Below are 14,510 nucleotides of genomic sequence, written 5' to 3'. Positions count from 1 at the left end.
ATTCTTCAAGGCAGACTATAGTGTGCCGGACACATAGTGCACAAGTGCGCGCGTAAATACTACCTTATCCGATGAGACGGCAAACTCAAGAAAATCAGAAAGAGTTCAAGCGCAGTACCAACGGTTTTACGGGCTTTCCGAGGCCTGAGTGTACACATTTCAAACTTCCAGATTCCAGGCTACTACTGAGATTTTTCTCGGCGGAAAAAACTAACTTTTTATACCAACCCGCCTAGCTGTAGCAGCGTGTGTGCTGCTCTAGCTAGCAACTAAACCAAATGAATAAATATCAAAGTAATAAATAAATGGATATGATCATCGAAAGCAGCTATAAATATTCTATGAATGACATGAAACAGACTGAATTTCATAAATTAAAAATAGATTCTGATTAATCGGATTCGAAAACGAGCGGTTCCCTTAGCGCTCCAAGCAGATGATTAGGGTTGAGGTAGTATTTTGGCGGATCGTGTTCATGTTCTTCGAAAGCGGATGTGATGAGATTATTCGAGTCTGTAAAGACGTACGCGCGACAGTTCTTGAGAGTGGAACAGACCCATCTGGACTTGTTACCTTTGTCGTATTGTTTACGGTACGTGTAACTGCGGAAGAGCAACATCTCCTTGCCCTTCCTTGAGGTTATCACGACAGCTGTATCTGTGGAGAGAAAGATATTCACATAATAAATAATTAATTGAATTTAAAGCTTTCCCAAAAATAAGCAAGTAGCAATAACAAATAATTAAAAGGCATTTTGTAAATGCATTATAGCAACTTTAATTTTTAGTTAAAAAATATAAGTATAAATTCAATGATAAATGTATTCAAAAGCAATCAAGCTTACCAGCTAAATCCTGTTCGGCGGACTCTAGTGAGCAAATATCATCCAATTTAGGTGCATCGTGGTCATGATATTTGGAAGTCATTATTATTTCATCTTGATCGTTCAAATAAACGAAGCCCGAACAATTTTTCTTCGAAGAACAATTCCAACGTGTGCCATTTTTAGTTTTGTACGCTTTACGATATCTGTATCCTTCGTATTGCAAAATGGTCTTTCCTTTCTTCGTCTCCAGAAACACAGCAACGTTCTCATCCGTCCAATCGCCATCGTTTTCGGTATCATCAAAATCAAAATCTGTAACACAACGGTCCATGATAACCCACTCTATGCTTAAAATATCATTTACAAAGGGATTTGAAATAAAACATCAATATTAATTAAAATATTATTTATTCAACAATAGGTATTTTAGAATTCCAACGTCATTTCCACAAATCGGCTGCGTGACAAAGTTAAAAAATTAGTATCTATCCATATTGCAAATTTAAAACAAAACGGCATCTTTTGCCTTAATTCTATCAATGTAACTTATAACTAATTGTATTAAACTTAAAGCAATACGAATAAACAATAAAATAACATGCAATGAAATTAACAGCACTAAAAAACTATATTATTCGGCCTTGCAACATCCGACACAGTATCGGCGCGTGGTTGTGCTTATTGACCATTAATACTAATTCGTATTTATCGTTCACGTGTGCGTAAACATCACATTTTCCATGACTCGGCTCGTTACAGCACCACCTACTAGTTGCACCATTCACACATACCTCCTTCCTAAACGTGTGCCCGTTTATTATGAGAAAGGTATTACCCGTCGATAACGACACTACTGTAACTAAAAAAAAAAATAACGTTAAAATAATAGAAAAAAAAAAATGGGCACATAAAATCTTCGTAAAAAATAAAGATAAGGTCCTAAGCTAACAGCCTTAAATAAGAGATGGTATAAATAAAATACATAAAAAAATAAAAAAAGCTTTATTTAATTATTAAAAAATACACAACAAAAAAATCAGACCAAGCCTAAAAAATTGAAAATATAACACTCAAAATTGTATTTAAGATGTTATAAGTTGCAAATAATAATACTGTTGTCGATACAGATTAAAGTTAAATACATCATAAATATTTTATTTTAGTTATGGTAATAGTTTTTGGCCTAATTTTAAAAGCGCCCAAAAATTTACATCAAAGGACGCCGTCGAGCTGAATAATAGCAGTTAAATTTAAGCAAACTAAAATGTTTAGTTTTAACAAACGTAATAAACAAACTGCACTCTATGAATTATCTTCCATTAAAAGATTATTTGACACGGTTGCAAGTGCAAGAATACTTGTAATGTACAATCTACTTTATACTGAAATATTTGCCATCTTTTGTTTTGAAAAATTTCGGAGCGTGATGATTGTGTTCGAGATACGAATGTACAATAGACCTGTTTGCGTCTAAACGTACTTTCGCAAGGCACTTCTCCGTTAGCTTCTTCGTACAATACCAATATCTTATATCCTTGTTTATTTGACTAAAAGTATAATTGTTGATAAGGATCAAATGCCTCTTACCAGTGGCTGACGGGATGACTTGATACTGTACCCCTGTAAATATATATATTATTGTTTATAAAATTAGACGCCTAATCTAAGGAAAGCAATAGTAAAATGTATTCATATCTTTTATAATTTGAATTAAAAAGCATAAGTTATTCTGGAAATGACTGATGAAATGAATGATTTCTATATATCTTGCGTTATACCATATATACAAAATAAAACATAAAATATTACGCCATGTATATATTATCAGGGTAAGGAAATATAAATAGATTATGTTATATCGTAATTTATTGGACAGTCAAAATAATTTATCAACTATGATTATATACTTATATCAAGATTAATTAGATAGGTATCTGCTGTGGAATATATGATCTTTATAACATTTAATCTTCAGTCTGATAACTTTAAATAATAGTCCTCATTATTAAAGCTGCTAAACTATATAAACGTAAAAATAATCATAATTTAATCTAGACATGAAGCGACTAAATATCCAAAAGCTAAATATATAAAATGAGCCCTCGCAGCACCCCCCCAATTCTAACATTCCCTTATATTAAAATTGTCTTAGAATTCATATTTAAATCGAATAGTATATTTAAAATTAAACAATATATAACAGTCTTAATGAAAACGAATTTGGAATTGAACAGTGAAATTCCAATCTTGATATGATTTTAGTGAAATAATACCACACTTAAATCCTAGTCTTACGTGATCTCTTCGAGCTAAATAACCGCATTTTTTTGCAATTCAACAACAATAAATAAATAGCGAGTCTTTATTTTAATACGTTACAACTCAAAGAAATAAACTTATAGATATTTACAACGTGTAGACTCGATTTAGTATAAAAAATAACCTTTTTATTCGTTAAAGAACAAAGTTGTAATTATTTTATTAATCAATCATCTTTGATTTCAATTTACGCTTCGCATAGTAACCGTTTTTCAATCTTAAATACACAGGTTGACCATGATTGTGTTGGTAGAAGCTACGAACAATTTGAAAGTTGTCGTTGATGTGAATGTACATCCTGCAACGGTTGCGACCACGCGCTGTGCACTGCCAACACTGGAGATGAGAATCCTTTAACATCGACTTTGGATTACTAAAAGTGTATCCTTGGTACATTAGCAGATACCTTCCATTAGTCAATGAAATCATTTCGGCTGGAAAAGAAATGATAGTCTGAAGGAGATGCATTATTTTTTTTAATGATAACCCTACAGTGCATTATATTGTTTCATTTTCAAAGAATGCGTAATTAACGTTAACAAAAAATGATATGTAAAAATATAACCAAAACTATTTAAATAGTTTAACTATAAAATAAAAGTTTTTCAGCATGACCCATATGTGTAACAACTTCAGAATGGTGTAGGATACAGTATACAAGGAAGTAACGAAATAAAATTACACCTATAAAAAGTCGTTATGCCATTTAGAATAATGTATCGCAAATTTTAACCGTTTTTTGGATAAAAAAATGTATATATATGTCATCAATTATGAAATGACAAGAAGCAATTCCTGTCTTTATTTAGACAAAGAGCAACATTACACTTTTGGCAAGTTACAAAAGACTTTCCAATACACGCAGGCAACTTGCAACGCTGTCTAGAAGTGTACCAAAGGGGTAAGTGATCAATACCGTCAAACCGAGCTTCTATCAGCGGTATTTTGGCTTTTGTTTTTTTCTAGTTTCTTTCTTCTAACATATATGAAATCAATTATGATTTCCTGATGATATTTTACGGGTAAGTGACGAAACAAATAGACACAGAGCTTTTGCTATTTTCAAAATGAAATTCGAGTCATTTCATGTTTTGCGGTCGTAAAAAATTTAGTCTGGCTTCTTAATATTTACTTTTATATAGATAAGCTATTTATTTATGATTGTCAGATCTATCGAGTGGTGAAATAATCGCATGTACCACTTTTTTGTATGCACTTTAAGCTATTTATTTATGATTGTCAGATCTATCGAGTGGTGAAATAATCGCATGTACCACTTTTTTGTATGCACTTTTATTGTAAGCGACGCAATAAAAGAGTAGAACAGATCTACTCCACCACCTATGGGTCAGTTAATGTCACAATATTGGTACAACGAAAATTTAGTATTGTTTTCTTTTTTTTATAATATATTCATTAACACCCAAGATACCTGAACAACCTGATAAATAAATTTACCTCTAGTTTTTTTTTTTAGTATGACTCACGTGTGTCACGCTGTACACTGTAGGGTTAACGCGTATATTTCTCGAATATTAGTATATTTTATTAAGTATATACATACCTTTATCGCAAATTAAGACTCGTTTCATACTGTAAATCGGAGTCAAGGGACAGAAATTGATACGATGTATATTTTAAATAATAAATTATTATTTAATTTGTCATACACATTTATGATGATTACTAATCTCAGCTTACAAAATCTCGGTGTATAAGAATAAACTTATAATACTAGTTATTATTTTACGTTCTAAGTCATTTATTTGTGCTCTTATTTATTCAAATTATAATAACACATACGTACAATATTACGAAACAGAGATAATAATCATAGCTTAAGTCTATCATGCTGTTATCCTATCTTAGTTTGATAGTTCGCACTTAAATATTTCTAAACATAAATTTAATTATATCTACCAACTAAGGAATTTTGTTGGTACAAATTTTACGTAGTTTCCACTAGCCGTTTTTTTGTAACAGGGTGGAGGATGAGAGTGGTCGTTAAAGCTAGCGAGGACCATCAGGTTATCATCAGCATGGACGTATTTCTTGCAGCGGTTTGTTCCTCGGTCTGTACATAGCCATGATGTGATGCCGTTTCCACCTCTACGCAAAATTTTCGGTCGACTAAATGTAAATCCATCGTACATAAGCAATTTCTTTCCAGTTACCAAAGGTAAAAGAAGACCTGGAAAGAACGATCATATTTAATATCAGTACATTACTCTTTTTTTAAAGATAACCGCTTATCATACTTAGTTACTTATACTGGGATACCCAAAGTAAATAGAAACAAATAAATGTAAAATAATACCAATTTCATATTTTACATATATTTGTATGTAAACTATAAATCGTTCGGTCATACTCACCTATTGATTTGTAAATAATATGATAATTAACATAATAAAAAAGTCGTTTATATACTTCAAGAATATTACTTATATATTTGTTAGAATGTATATTTTATATAGCCAGTAAAAGGCTCGAATACTACGCATAATGATTATACAAATGCACGTTATTATATACACCAACAATTTTCTATATTTCTTTTGTTAATAATAAATTAGGAACATATTTAAATAAATTGTCACAAAATATCGCTTCCGTCAAATTTGTACAACAATAATTCTCGATCACATTTTTATCTTATACAATTATCTGAGATTATACTTAAAAATATTTCTTAACTTACTATAGCATAAATCTCACCTTCGCCTTGTAAGATTGGAGTTAAGGATCAAAGATAAGCGACTAAGCCCCGAGTCCTGATGCTAAAATTTGAATGGTTTTAGACTGTTATCAACAGAGGCTATTTCGTAAGAACAAACACCGGAAAACACATCGACGGTCGTGAAATGTCGGAAAATGAAATGCGACATTGACTATGATTATAACATTTCAAGAATACGCGCATCAAAATAGTATATCACCCTAAGTCGGTTGTCAACATTTCGCAGGTGAGTTTTAAAGTGAGTTCTTACAGAATAGCACCGCAGGACACAATAGATGCTACGGTGGGTGATACAAATTATAATAACACATATTGAATGAATTTGTAAGTTTAAAAAGCTTAAATACAAAACGCTCAAAAACTGAAATATGTGTAAAAGTCGCTATTTTGCTCCAAACTTCTGCTATTCTTGATCCCACGCCTAAGAAACCACACTGAGTCAAATGAAGAATCCTACCATTTATAATTCATTGAAAGGCTAGTATTAAAAAAAAGTAAATGTTTAATTATTTTAGGATGATTTAGAAGTAGGCAAACATTTAATTAGTTCATAACATTAGTTGTATCCATAGTACCGTACTCTATACATTTCATCGCATCGTTTTCAATTAAATAGCTATAGAATACAATCCACCTGAAGTTATTTCGTATAACGGTGGCTCATGACTGTGTTCATGAGAAATGCAAACAAGTTCATAATCGTCGTTGACATGCAAACACACGTTGCATTTCCACCTTATCCTTCCAGAACAGTACCATCTTTCACCTCCTGTCATCGGAGAGGGATTCGTGAAGGCATAGCCGTTCAGCATTAGCAAAGTCGCTCCATCAACTGCTGTTACTACTTTCACTGTAATGGATAAAATTGTTTGGGTACAAGTTCGATAGGATTCATGGATACCTATTCCAATAGCAGAGGGAGTAAAGATAAAGGACATAACAAGTATTTTGTTGACACGATAATATTGGCCGAGATCTAAATAATCTACGATATCATTATGGATTCGTGAAAAAATGGCGTCTCGAATGTCGGCGAAATTGTTATCGGATATTTGAAAATAAAATTACAGTGGATAGGATATCTACGTGGAATATTTATACATTATAATTAAATATATATAAGTCAAGACCTTTGCTTATTCAAACCGCATGGAATATGTAAATCCAAGGTTCATTTATCTTGACTCATCCTGCTATTAGAATATAGTAAATATCGTTTATATTTTGGATTCTTCGCGGTTTTTTTATTCAATTAAAAGCTTTGAAATATAGTAAGGAGTAGTAGGGAGTAGGAAGTATTTTCTAATACAGGATACGAAACACCATATTGAAAGTTTCAAATTGAGCTATTCAATTTTAAAGCGTATTTTATATACTATATATATATATATATATATATATATATATATATATATATATACTTTATATACTTTAACAAACAGAAACACAACATAAAACATGCGATGTATTCATATAGGTATAATAATTCTATCGATGTGGTACATTCACTGAAATATTTTGGGTGGTTTTATTATATAGAGAGTATTTATTCAGGTTTGCTTTTTGTATTATAAATTTATTAAATTAAAATCATTTTTTATTCGACATTTGTAAAGTAGATTTTTTAGTTTTGAAATAAAAGAACACAGACCTATCTATAATTATATTAAAAGATAAACTACATTTACTTATATCTATTATGATTTAAGTAACACTAGTATTACATGAAATATTATAATCATTGTAAAAAATTGTACGAAATAAAACAAAACAATGACAATAACCTAAAAACATTTGTAAATAAAAAATGTATATAAAAAAATAATCTAACTTATACGAATATTATAATTATAACCAATTATTATTTTTATATGTATGTAATATGTAAATTGAATATGCTGCCTACTTTCTTCGATAATATATTTTTACTGTATTTTTTTATAAATGGTAATGAGGGTTAGCTCGATATTCAATAAGACTAGGTGAAATTGACATTTAAAATAAAAATCTTTATGAACATCTTAATACATAAAAACTGCAGATAAGATGATAAGTAAAAGTTCTAGATTAACTAGCTCAAATATGTTAAGTTATGAATAGAATATTTAAGAAAAAAATCTGCTTCTTGGGCGCCACGTGTACAAATTTATATAAAAAAAATGATAAATAAAAACATCTGAGAGTATAGTTAGTTTGTAATAACAATATTAAGTCCATTTCAAACTGTAAACAAAGTTGTTTTGTTACCCGGAGTTTTATTTGATAAAATTACGTAATGTTCGTTTTATTTATTTATTTAATAAAACATATTCATTTAATATACTACATTAAAAAAAAATTAACTTATAGGCGCATTGGCATTTTGTATTTGTCATCGATTTTAAGTGATTAATATGATGATATTAAACATGATAAATGTTTTGATAAATGTGGATAAATGTTTTGAAAACAAGATATTACATGATGACTTCTGCTAAAAGAAATTAGCGTTGGAAGAATTATTTGTAATTTGTATTGCTAATGCGCTTAGAGACCTATAGTATTATAACCTAGAACGCTTAGAACCTAGGTAGACAAAAAAATTAGTTTACTCGCTATTAAAACTCGAACACAGAATTAAAAATACTTATTTTGGGATGGTAATATGATAGGATGTTTGTGTGATATGATGATTGAAAGTAACTAGGAAGATGGATATACAATGAGTAGTACCATTTTTCATATATAGCTTAGATTCATCTGCGTAGTATCATAGTACCCCTTGGGGCAGTGTCAGTAGTGGGTGTGTGTGTCTGTGAATGACAATAATTGTGTATAACTTTAGGTAAGTTGTTCTCTTGTTTACGGTTTAAGAATACAAGTTTATTTACTTAAATATATTCGTTACATCGAATAATTATTTTCTATTCAACCAATCGAGAATCTATTTTTTTAATTAAAAACATAATATATCATTTACACTGTTATCATTTTTGTACTTTTTATTTTATTACGGAGTCATAAAATATACGTGTTTCTGCTTGGATTCAATATCTGGTTTCATGTGATAATGTTGACCTCTGGTGAAAACTACGCTTAGATTTTGATCGGTGGTCAACGACGAGGTGCAATCCCCAGATTTGCTAGCGATGCATTTCCAAACAATACCTTGTTTCGATTTAGTGCGTCTGGTAAACAAATAACCTTTGTAAAGGAGGATGTACTTCCCTTTCTTATCGCCCTTTATTAATACTGGATCTGAAACTGATTATATGATCAATTAGCTGTTTGATATATTTTTCAATTACTTAATAATACGTCACTACCATCTGGCGTGGAAGTGATTATGGCGATGTTTACTTCTTTCGACGCTGCAACAAAGTTATTTTGGAAAAAGTGCAGGATAAAAGGAGGCTTAAGTAGCACTATAAGGTGTATTCAGTTTATCATATTCCGGTTCGAAAACGCCCGCTGAACGTGTAAAGATGAGACCGTAAGTTCTATAATACTGCTTACAATAAAAGGTTCTACAACAGGTTTTGTATTCTACAATGGATTTTACTATTTTCATTATTTTTATAAAATTACGCAATTTATAATATTGATTTATTTTTATTTTGTAACTTATATAAATACACAAATCTACATCAAGGTCCAACTAATTTTAATGTTAAAACTAACACAAACAAACATTTTAAGAATATTAATTAAAATTATTATTATTATTATTATATTAAATTCTACCAGAAACTAAAATGTAGGTAGTCTTAATTATTTGCAATAATTTTGCTAGATTAATCGTGTCGGTTTGTATGACTATGTGTGCCTAACACGTTTATAACTCGGTTATTTAGGTCGGTAAAGGCAATAGCTTTGCAACACTTCATGGTCCTCGACGAACAGTACCATTTGATTTGCATTTCTTTTTTAGAAAGATAACCCTTCCGATACGTGTAGTTCCCGTGACGTAATTTAAGAGCTCTCCGACCGTTAATGAGTAAAAAAGTTCCTGGGGATTTGGAAGAAATCTATTAGTTAAACAATACAAGTACTATTTTATTTATAAAATTCATTTAGTCATTCTAATTGAATTCCAGCCATAGTAGCCAATCTCTAAGGCTAGCCGCTTTTGCAGGGATATTATTGTGCACTAGTGTGAATGGGTGCACACTCTTACCCTTAGTATCAGAGAGAGCAGGCGCAGATCGATCAAACAGCTTTACGTGCTTTTCAAGGTATGGGAGTGTGACATTGCCAACTTCCTAACTGTAGACCGCAAAGGACAATATATTGAAAGGAAACCCCAATCATTTTCGCAATATAAATGTGTATAGGGCAGAATATATTCCAATCATTATGAACGAATTCAATATTGAACTGTGAACAATAATATTTAAGTTTTCTTTCATATTGTTTGAAATATGTTCTTGCCCTACGGCCAAGAAAATTGTTACCAGTCGTATGTGTTGCCAGTATATTAAAACTACACTATCATAAAATACAGAAAGATGTAAAACATTATCATTTCACGATCACACCCCGCGTGTAGTTTAACAATAATATTTTCAAACTCGTGAAAAATTAATTATATCTTTCATTTAAGAGATGAAATAACCTTGATTTTAGAGCATCAAAATTATTACTTCTTGTAACACCTGATATAAAATCACCGTTACTATTTACGTAGAAAACAGGCGGATCGTGACTGTGGTCAGGATTTAATTCAACAACAGATCCGTCCGTAGTGTATAATATTTGAGCGTAACATTTCTTCGAACAACGAGACGAACAAGCATAAGTCCATCGTTTTTTACTAAAACTGCTTTTGGCGTATATATATTTTTTATACATGAATACTGTCGTTCCTTTTTGCGAAGTAATAAACTTTGCTTCTGAAAGTTTAATAAAAAAGTATTATTATTGAAACGTTTAAACATATTATTTTCATTTGATTAAAATTTTTCGTTGGGGGAAGAGGAGACTGTCCTCTACTTTTTCCTAAAACACTATATAAACAAAAATAAAATAATATTTATTGATATATTTCTCTTATGACTTCTGCGATCGGACATAAGCACCCTTTTTATTAACATAGAACACAGGCGGTTCGTGGGTGTGATTGGAATTTATAATTGTCAAAACACCATCGTTCGATAATAGCACTTGCGCTTTGCAGTTCCTAGAGCAACGAGATGAACAACTCCATGACACTCCGTTTCTACTTACACAGTTCCTAGCAAATGGATATTTTTCATAGATTAGTAACTGTTTACCTCTCCTTGACATTATAAAATGTATTTCTGCGAAATAAATATAAAAATATTCACTTAAAATTTGATTAAGGACATAGGCAACATTTTATTTTATTATAATATATACTAATTACAACTTCCGTTCAAAGTGGACCGTGGCGTATTATCTCTTGTGCCCATCACGAGAGATAATACGCCCCAAACCTTCTTTTACCAGAAGAGGCTGTACCCAAAGAAAGAGTCGACAGTAATCAAATTACATCATTTTTTTTTTTATTTCTCCTCATGATTATTTACTTACTACATTACTGTAACTTATATGCTTGAGCAATACTTGCGCATACACCTAAATATTTATCGTAAACACATTCAAAACATACACTTCCGTACAATATTAATTATTGCGTTTCTTAATAATATATGTTTAAAAGAAGGAAAGATGATAAATAAAACAATTTTATATTAAATAACTTTATAAATAGAATATATTATTCATAGAATTTATCAAAACACAAAGATATGGTCCTTGTTTCTTTATATCTTACTTATATATTAAAATTAAACTAGGCCTCAACATATTCTATACATTCAGGTAAATCGATGTCAGGTGGAGGATGATTGTGATGCGTGTACAACTTGACAACTTTCACGGGTTTATTTGATTCATCAGTCGTTACATTAGCTTTGCATCCTTTCTTTTGATGACTGGAACATGTCCAGTATGTGCCTGACTTCTTCAAATTCCGCACTGAATACGTATAACCCTGATATAAAAGTAAACCGTGAGAATTCTTAGAACGTTTCCTTGAAGGAATTATGAGAGCATCTGAAAATTTTAAATGCTATACTCTTCTGATGTATGCTAAAACAAATGCAGTTAAATTAAATATAAGTATCAAAAAATGTAGTGAAAATATGTCACCAGTTTAATTAAATAAAAAAGTTTATTAAAAAAAAAAACATTTTATCACCATGCATACTAGCAGGGGCGTAGCTACCACCGTATCAAAGATACCCTGTAGCTTAGACCTTACGCTAAATTTCCCGGAAAAAAATGATAATATTATACACATTTGAAAAATAAATTTGAATAGGTAGTTTAACTCGTTGACGGTTTAGGCACTAAACTCGCGTAAAAAAAAGGTCATCGCCGCAGTTGAGATGTATCGCCCCCCACCTAATTTTGATACAGGGCCCATCAAGGGCAAGCTACGCCACTGCGTACTAACTACTACTTCTTGCGGGCCGGCAAGGCGGTGACGGCTAGTACAGAACATTCTTCCCGACTGTACTGGCCGTCGTCGCGTTTGGACTCTACTACCACTTACCATCAGGTGGAGTAGAGTCATTTGCCATCCCGGACATAAAAAAAAAAATAACATATCTACCACAGCAATAACACCATATAAGAACAATATATGATTAGCTACACCAGCTGAGGATAAGAATTAAACACCACTAACTAATATTGAAAATATATATATTTATTAATATATTTACAAACAATTCAACAAAGAAATGTTATTTGCATATTTTGGTTTATCGATAATGTATTAGGTGTACAAATAAGTTCCCGCCGTTTGACAAAAGATTGTTCTACCCGTAAATTTTGGTTGAAATGTTCAAATGTAAATCGTCTTATCGTAAGATTAGACATTCAACAACGTGGTGATTTCGTAGTTTAGCGAATTTGTATCAGCATTATATACTTTTCTTCGCGTAGAAATGTCTAGTTTTGAGCCAAATAAGCGTCATTTGCGGGAATTTTTGATTTAATTCTTTAGTTTGAAGAAATCTGCAGCAGAAGCGCATTTTTTGCTTGTAGAAGTAAATGGTAAGTCTGCTTTAAGTGAAAGAAGTTGTTGTGAGTGCTTCCAAAAGTTTAAGGACGGTGAGTTTGAGGTCGAAGACAAATAAGGCAGCGGAAGGCCGCAAGTGTACGAAGATAAGGAATTGGAGTTTATTGGAAGAAAATCATCAATAAGGAGTGACTCAACAAGCAATTTCACATCGCTTAAAATTCTTTGGAATAATCCAAAAGCAAGGGCATTGTGTCCCATATGAACTGAAGCTGTTAAGCCTTAAACGCCGATTCTTCACGTGAGAAATCCTGCTTGCCAGACATAAACACAAGGATTTTTTGCATGGTATAGACTGATGATGAAAAATGGATCCACTATGATTACCCTAAAGATAAGGAAATCCTGGGGATCATGTGGAAACGCTTCAAAGTCAACAGCCAAGCCGAATATTTATAGAAAAAACTTTTGTTGTGTATTTGGACCACTTTGGTGTCGTGTAGTATGATTGGTTTAAACTGAACAAAATCATAACTGAGGTTCTTTGCCAAACACAATTGACAAGATTGAGCCGAGCCCTGAAGAAAAAACGGCCGCTGTATCAGTAAAAACACGAGAAATTGATTTCGCTACATGACAACACTCGGCCACATGTTACAGAACCAGTGAAAATCTACTTGGAAACCCTTAAATGGGAATTTCTACTCCACCCGCCTTATTCACCAGACATTGCTACTTCCGAGTACTAATTGTTCCGATCGATGGCGCATGGCTTATCTAAGCAGCACTACGCATCATATGATACCAAAAATTCGATTGATTCGTGAATAGCCTCGAAAGACAAAGCGTTCCTTCGATGCGGTATCTGTATATTGCCAGTGAGATCAGTGGTAGGGAAAAGTGGTGACTAGTAATAAACAAAATTTTGAATAAGCTATGAGGTTCCGTTCTTTCACGAGAAAAGCCCAATTTTTGATAAAAAAAAACTTCGGAAACTTATTTGTACAACTATATAATATAATAATTATATTTTTATTTTGTTCAAATATAGTCTCCAGTCTGTACAAATGTTTATCAAAAATCTTTCAAAACAAGTAACTCTGAAAAGGATACCCATTACAATATCAATACTAAGCAGATGAAGAATATTGATAATTTTATTACAATAGCAAAATAAGAATTTGTACATTATTGTTGAATACAAAATATTTCACAACTGATAAATAAATTAAAATATTTTTTTTTAAACCAAAACACTTACATGGCTTATAATTAAATACTTTTTAAGAGTTCCTTTTTTTTTCAATATGATTTTCCACAAGGTTATATATAAAAACTCAATACAAATGGAATGCGTAATATAATACTGATCAAAATAAATAAAATAATGTTTTAAAATTAAATTAGCTCCTTTTATTGACAGTTTATATTGGTAATTAAACTCAATTTGATATAACTGTCCTTATTCACTAATTTTTTCATGTAAGTACAAAATATTTTTATTTTTTTTTCTATACTTATTCACTGTAATTTAATATTTTAATCCATTTTCATAACTTTAATGTTCATTCCTTTGAACAAATTTATATACAACA

The sequence above is a fragment of the Nymphalis io genome, chromosome 13, assembly GCF_905147045.1.
Source record: "Nymphalis io chromosome 13, ilAglIoxx1.1, whole genome shotgun sequence".
Classification (NCBI taxonomy): domain Eukaryota; kingdom Metazoa; phylum Arthropoda; class Insecta; order Lepidoptera; family Nymphalidae; genus Nymphalis; species Nymphalis io.
The sequence above is the reverse complement of the archived record's forward strand: the minus strand, read 5'-3'. Positions refer to the sequence as shown.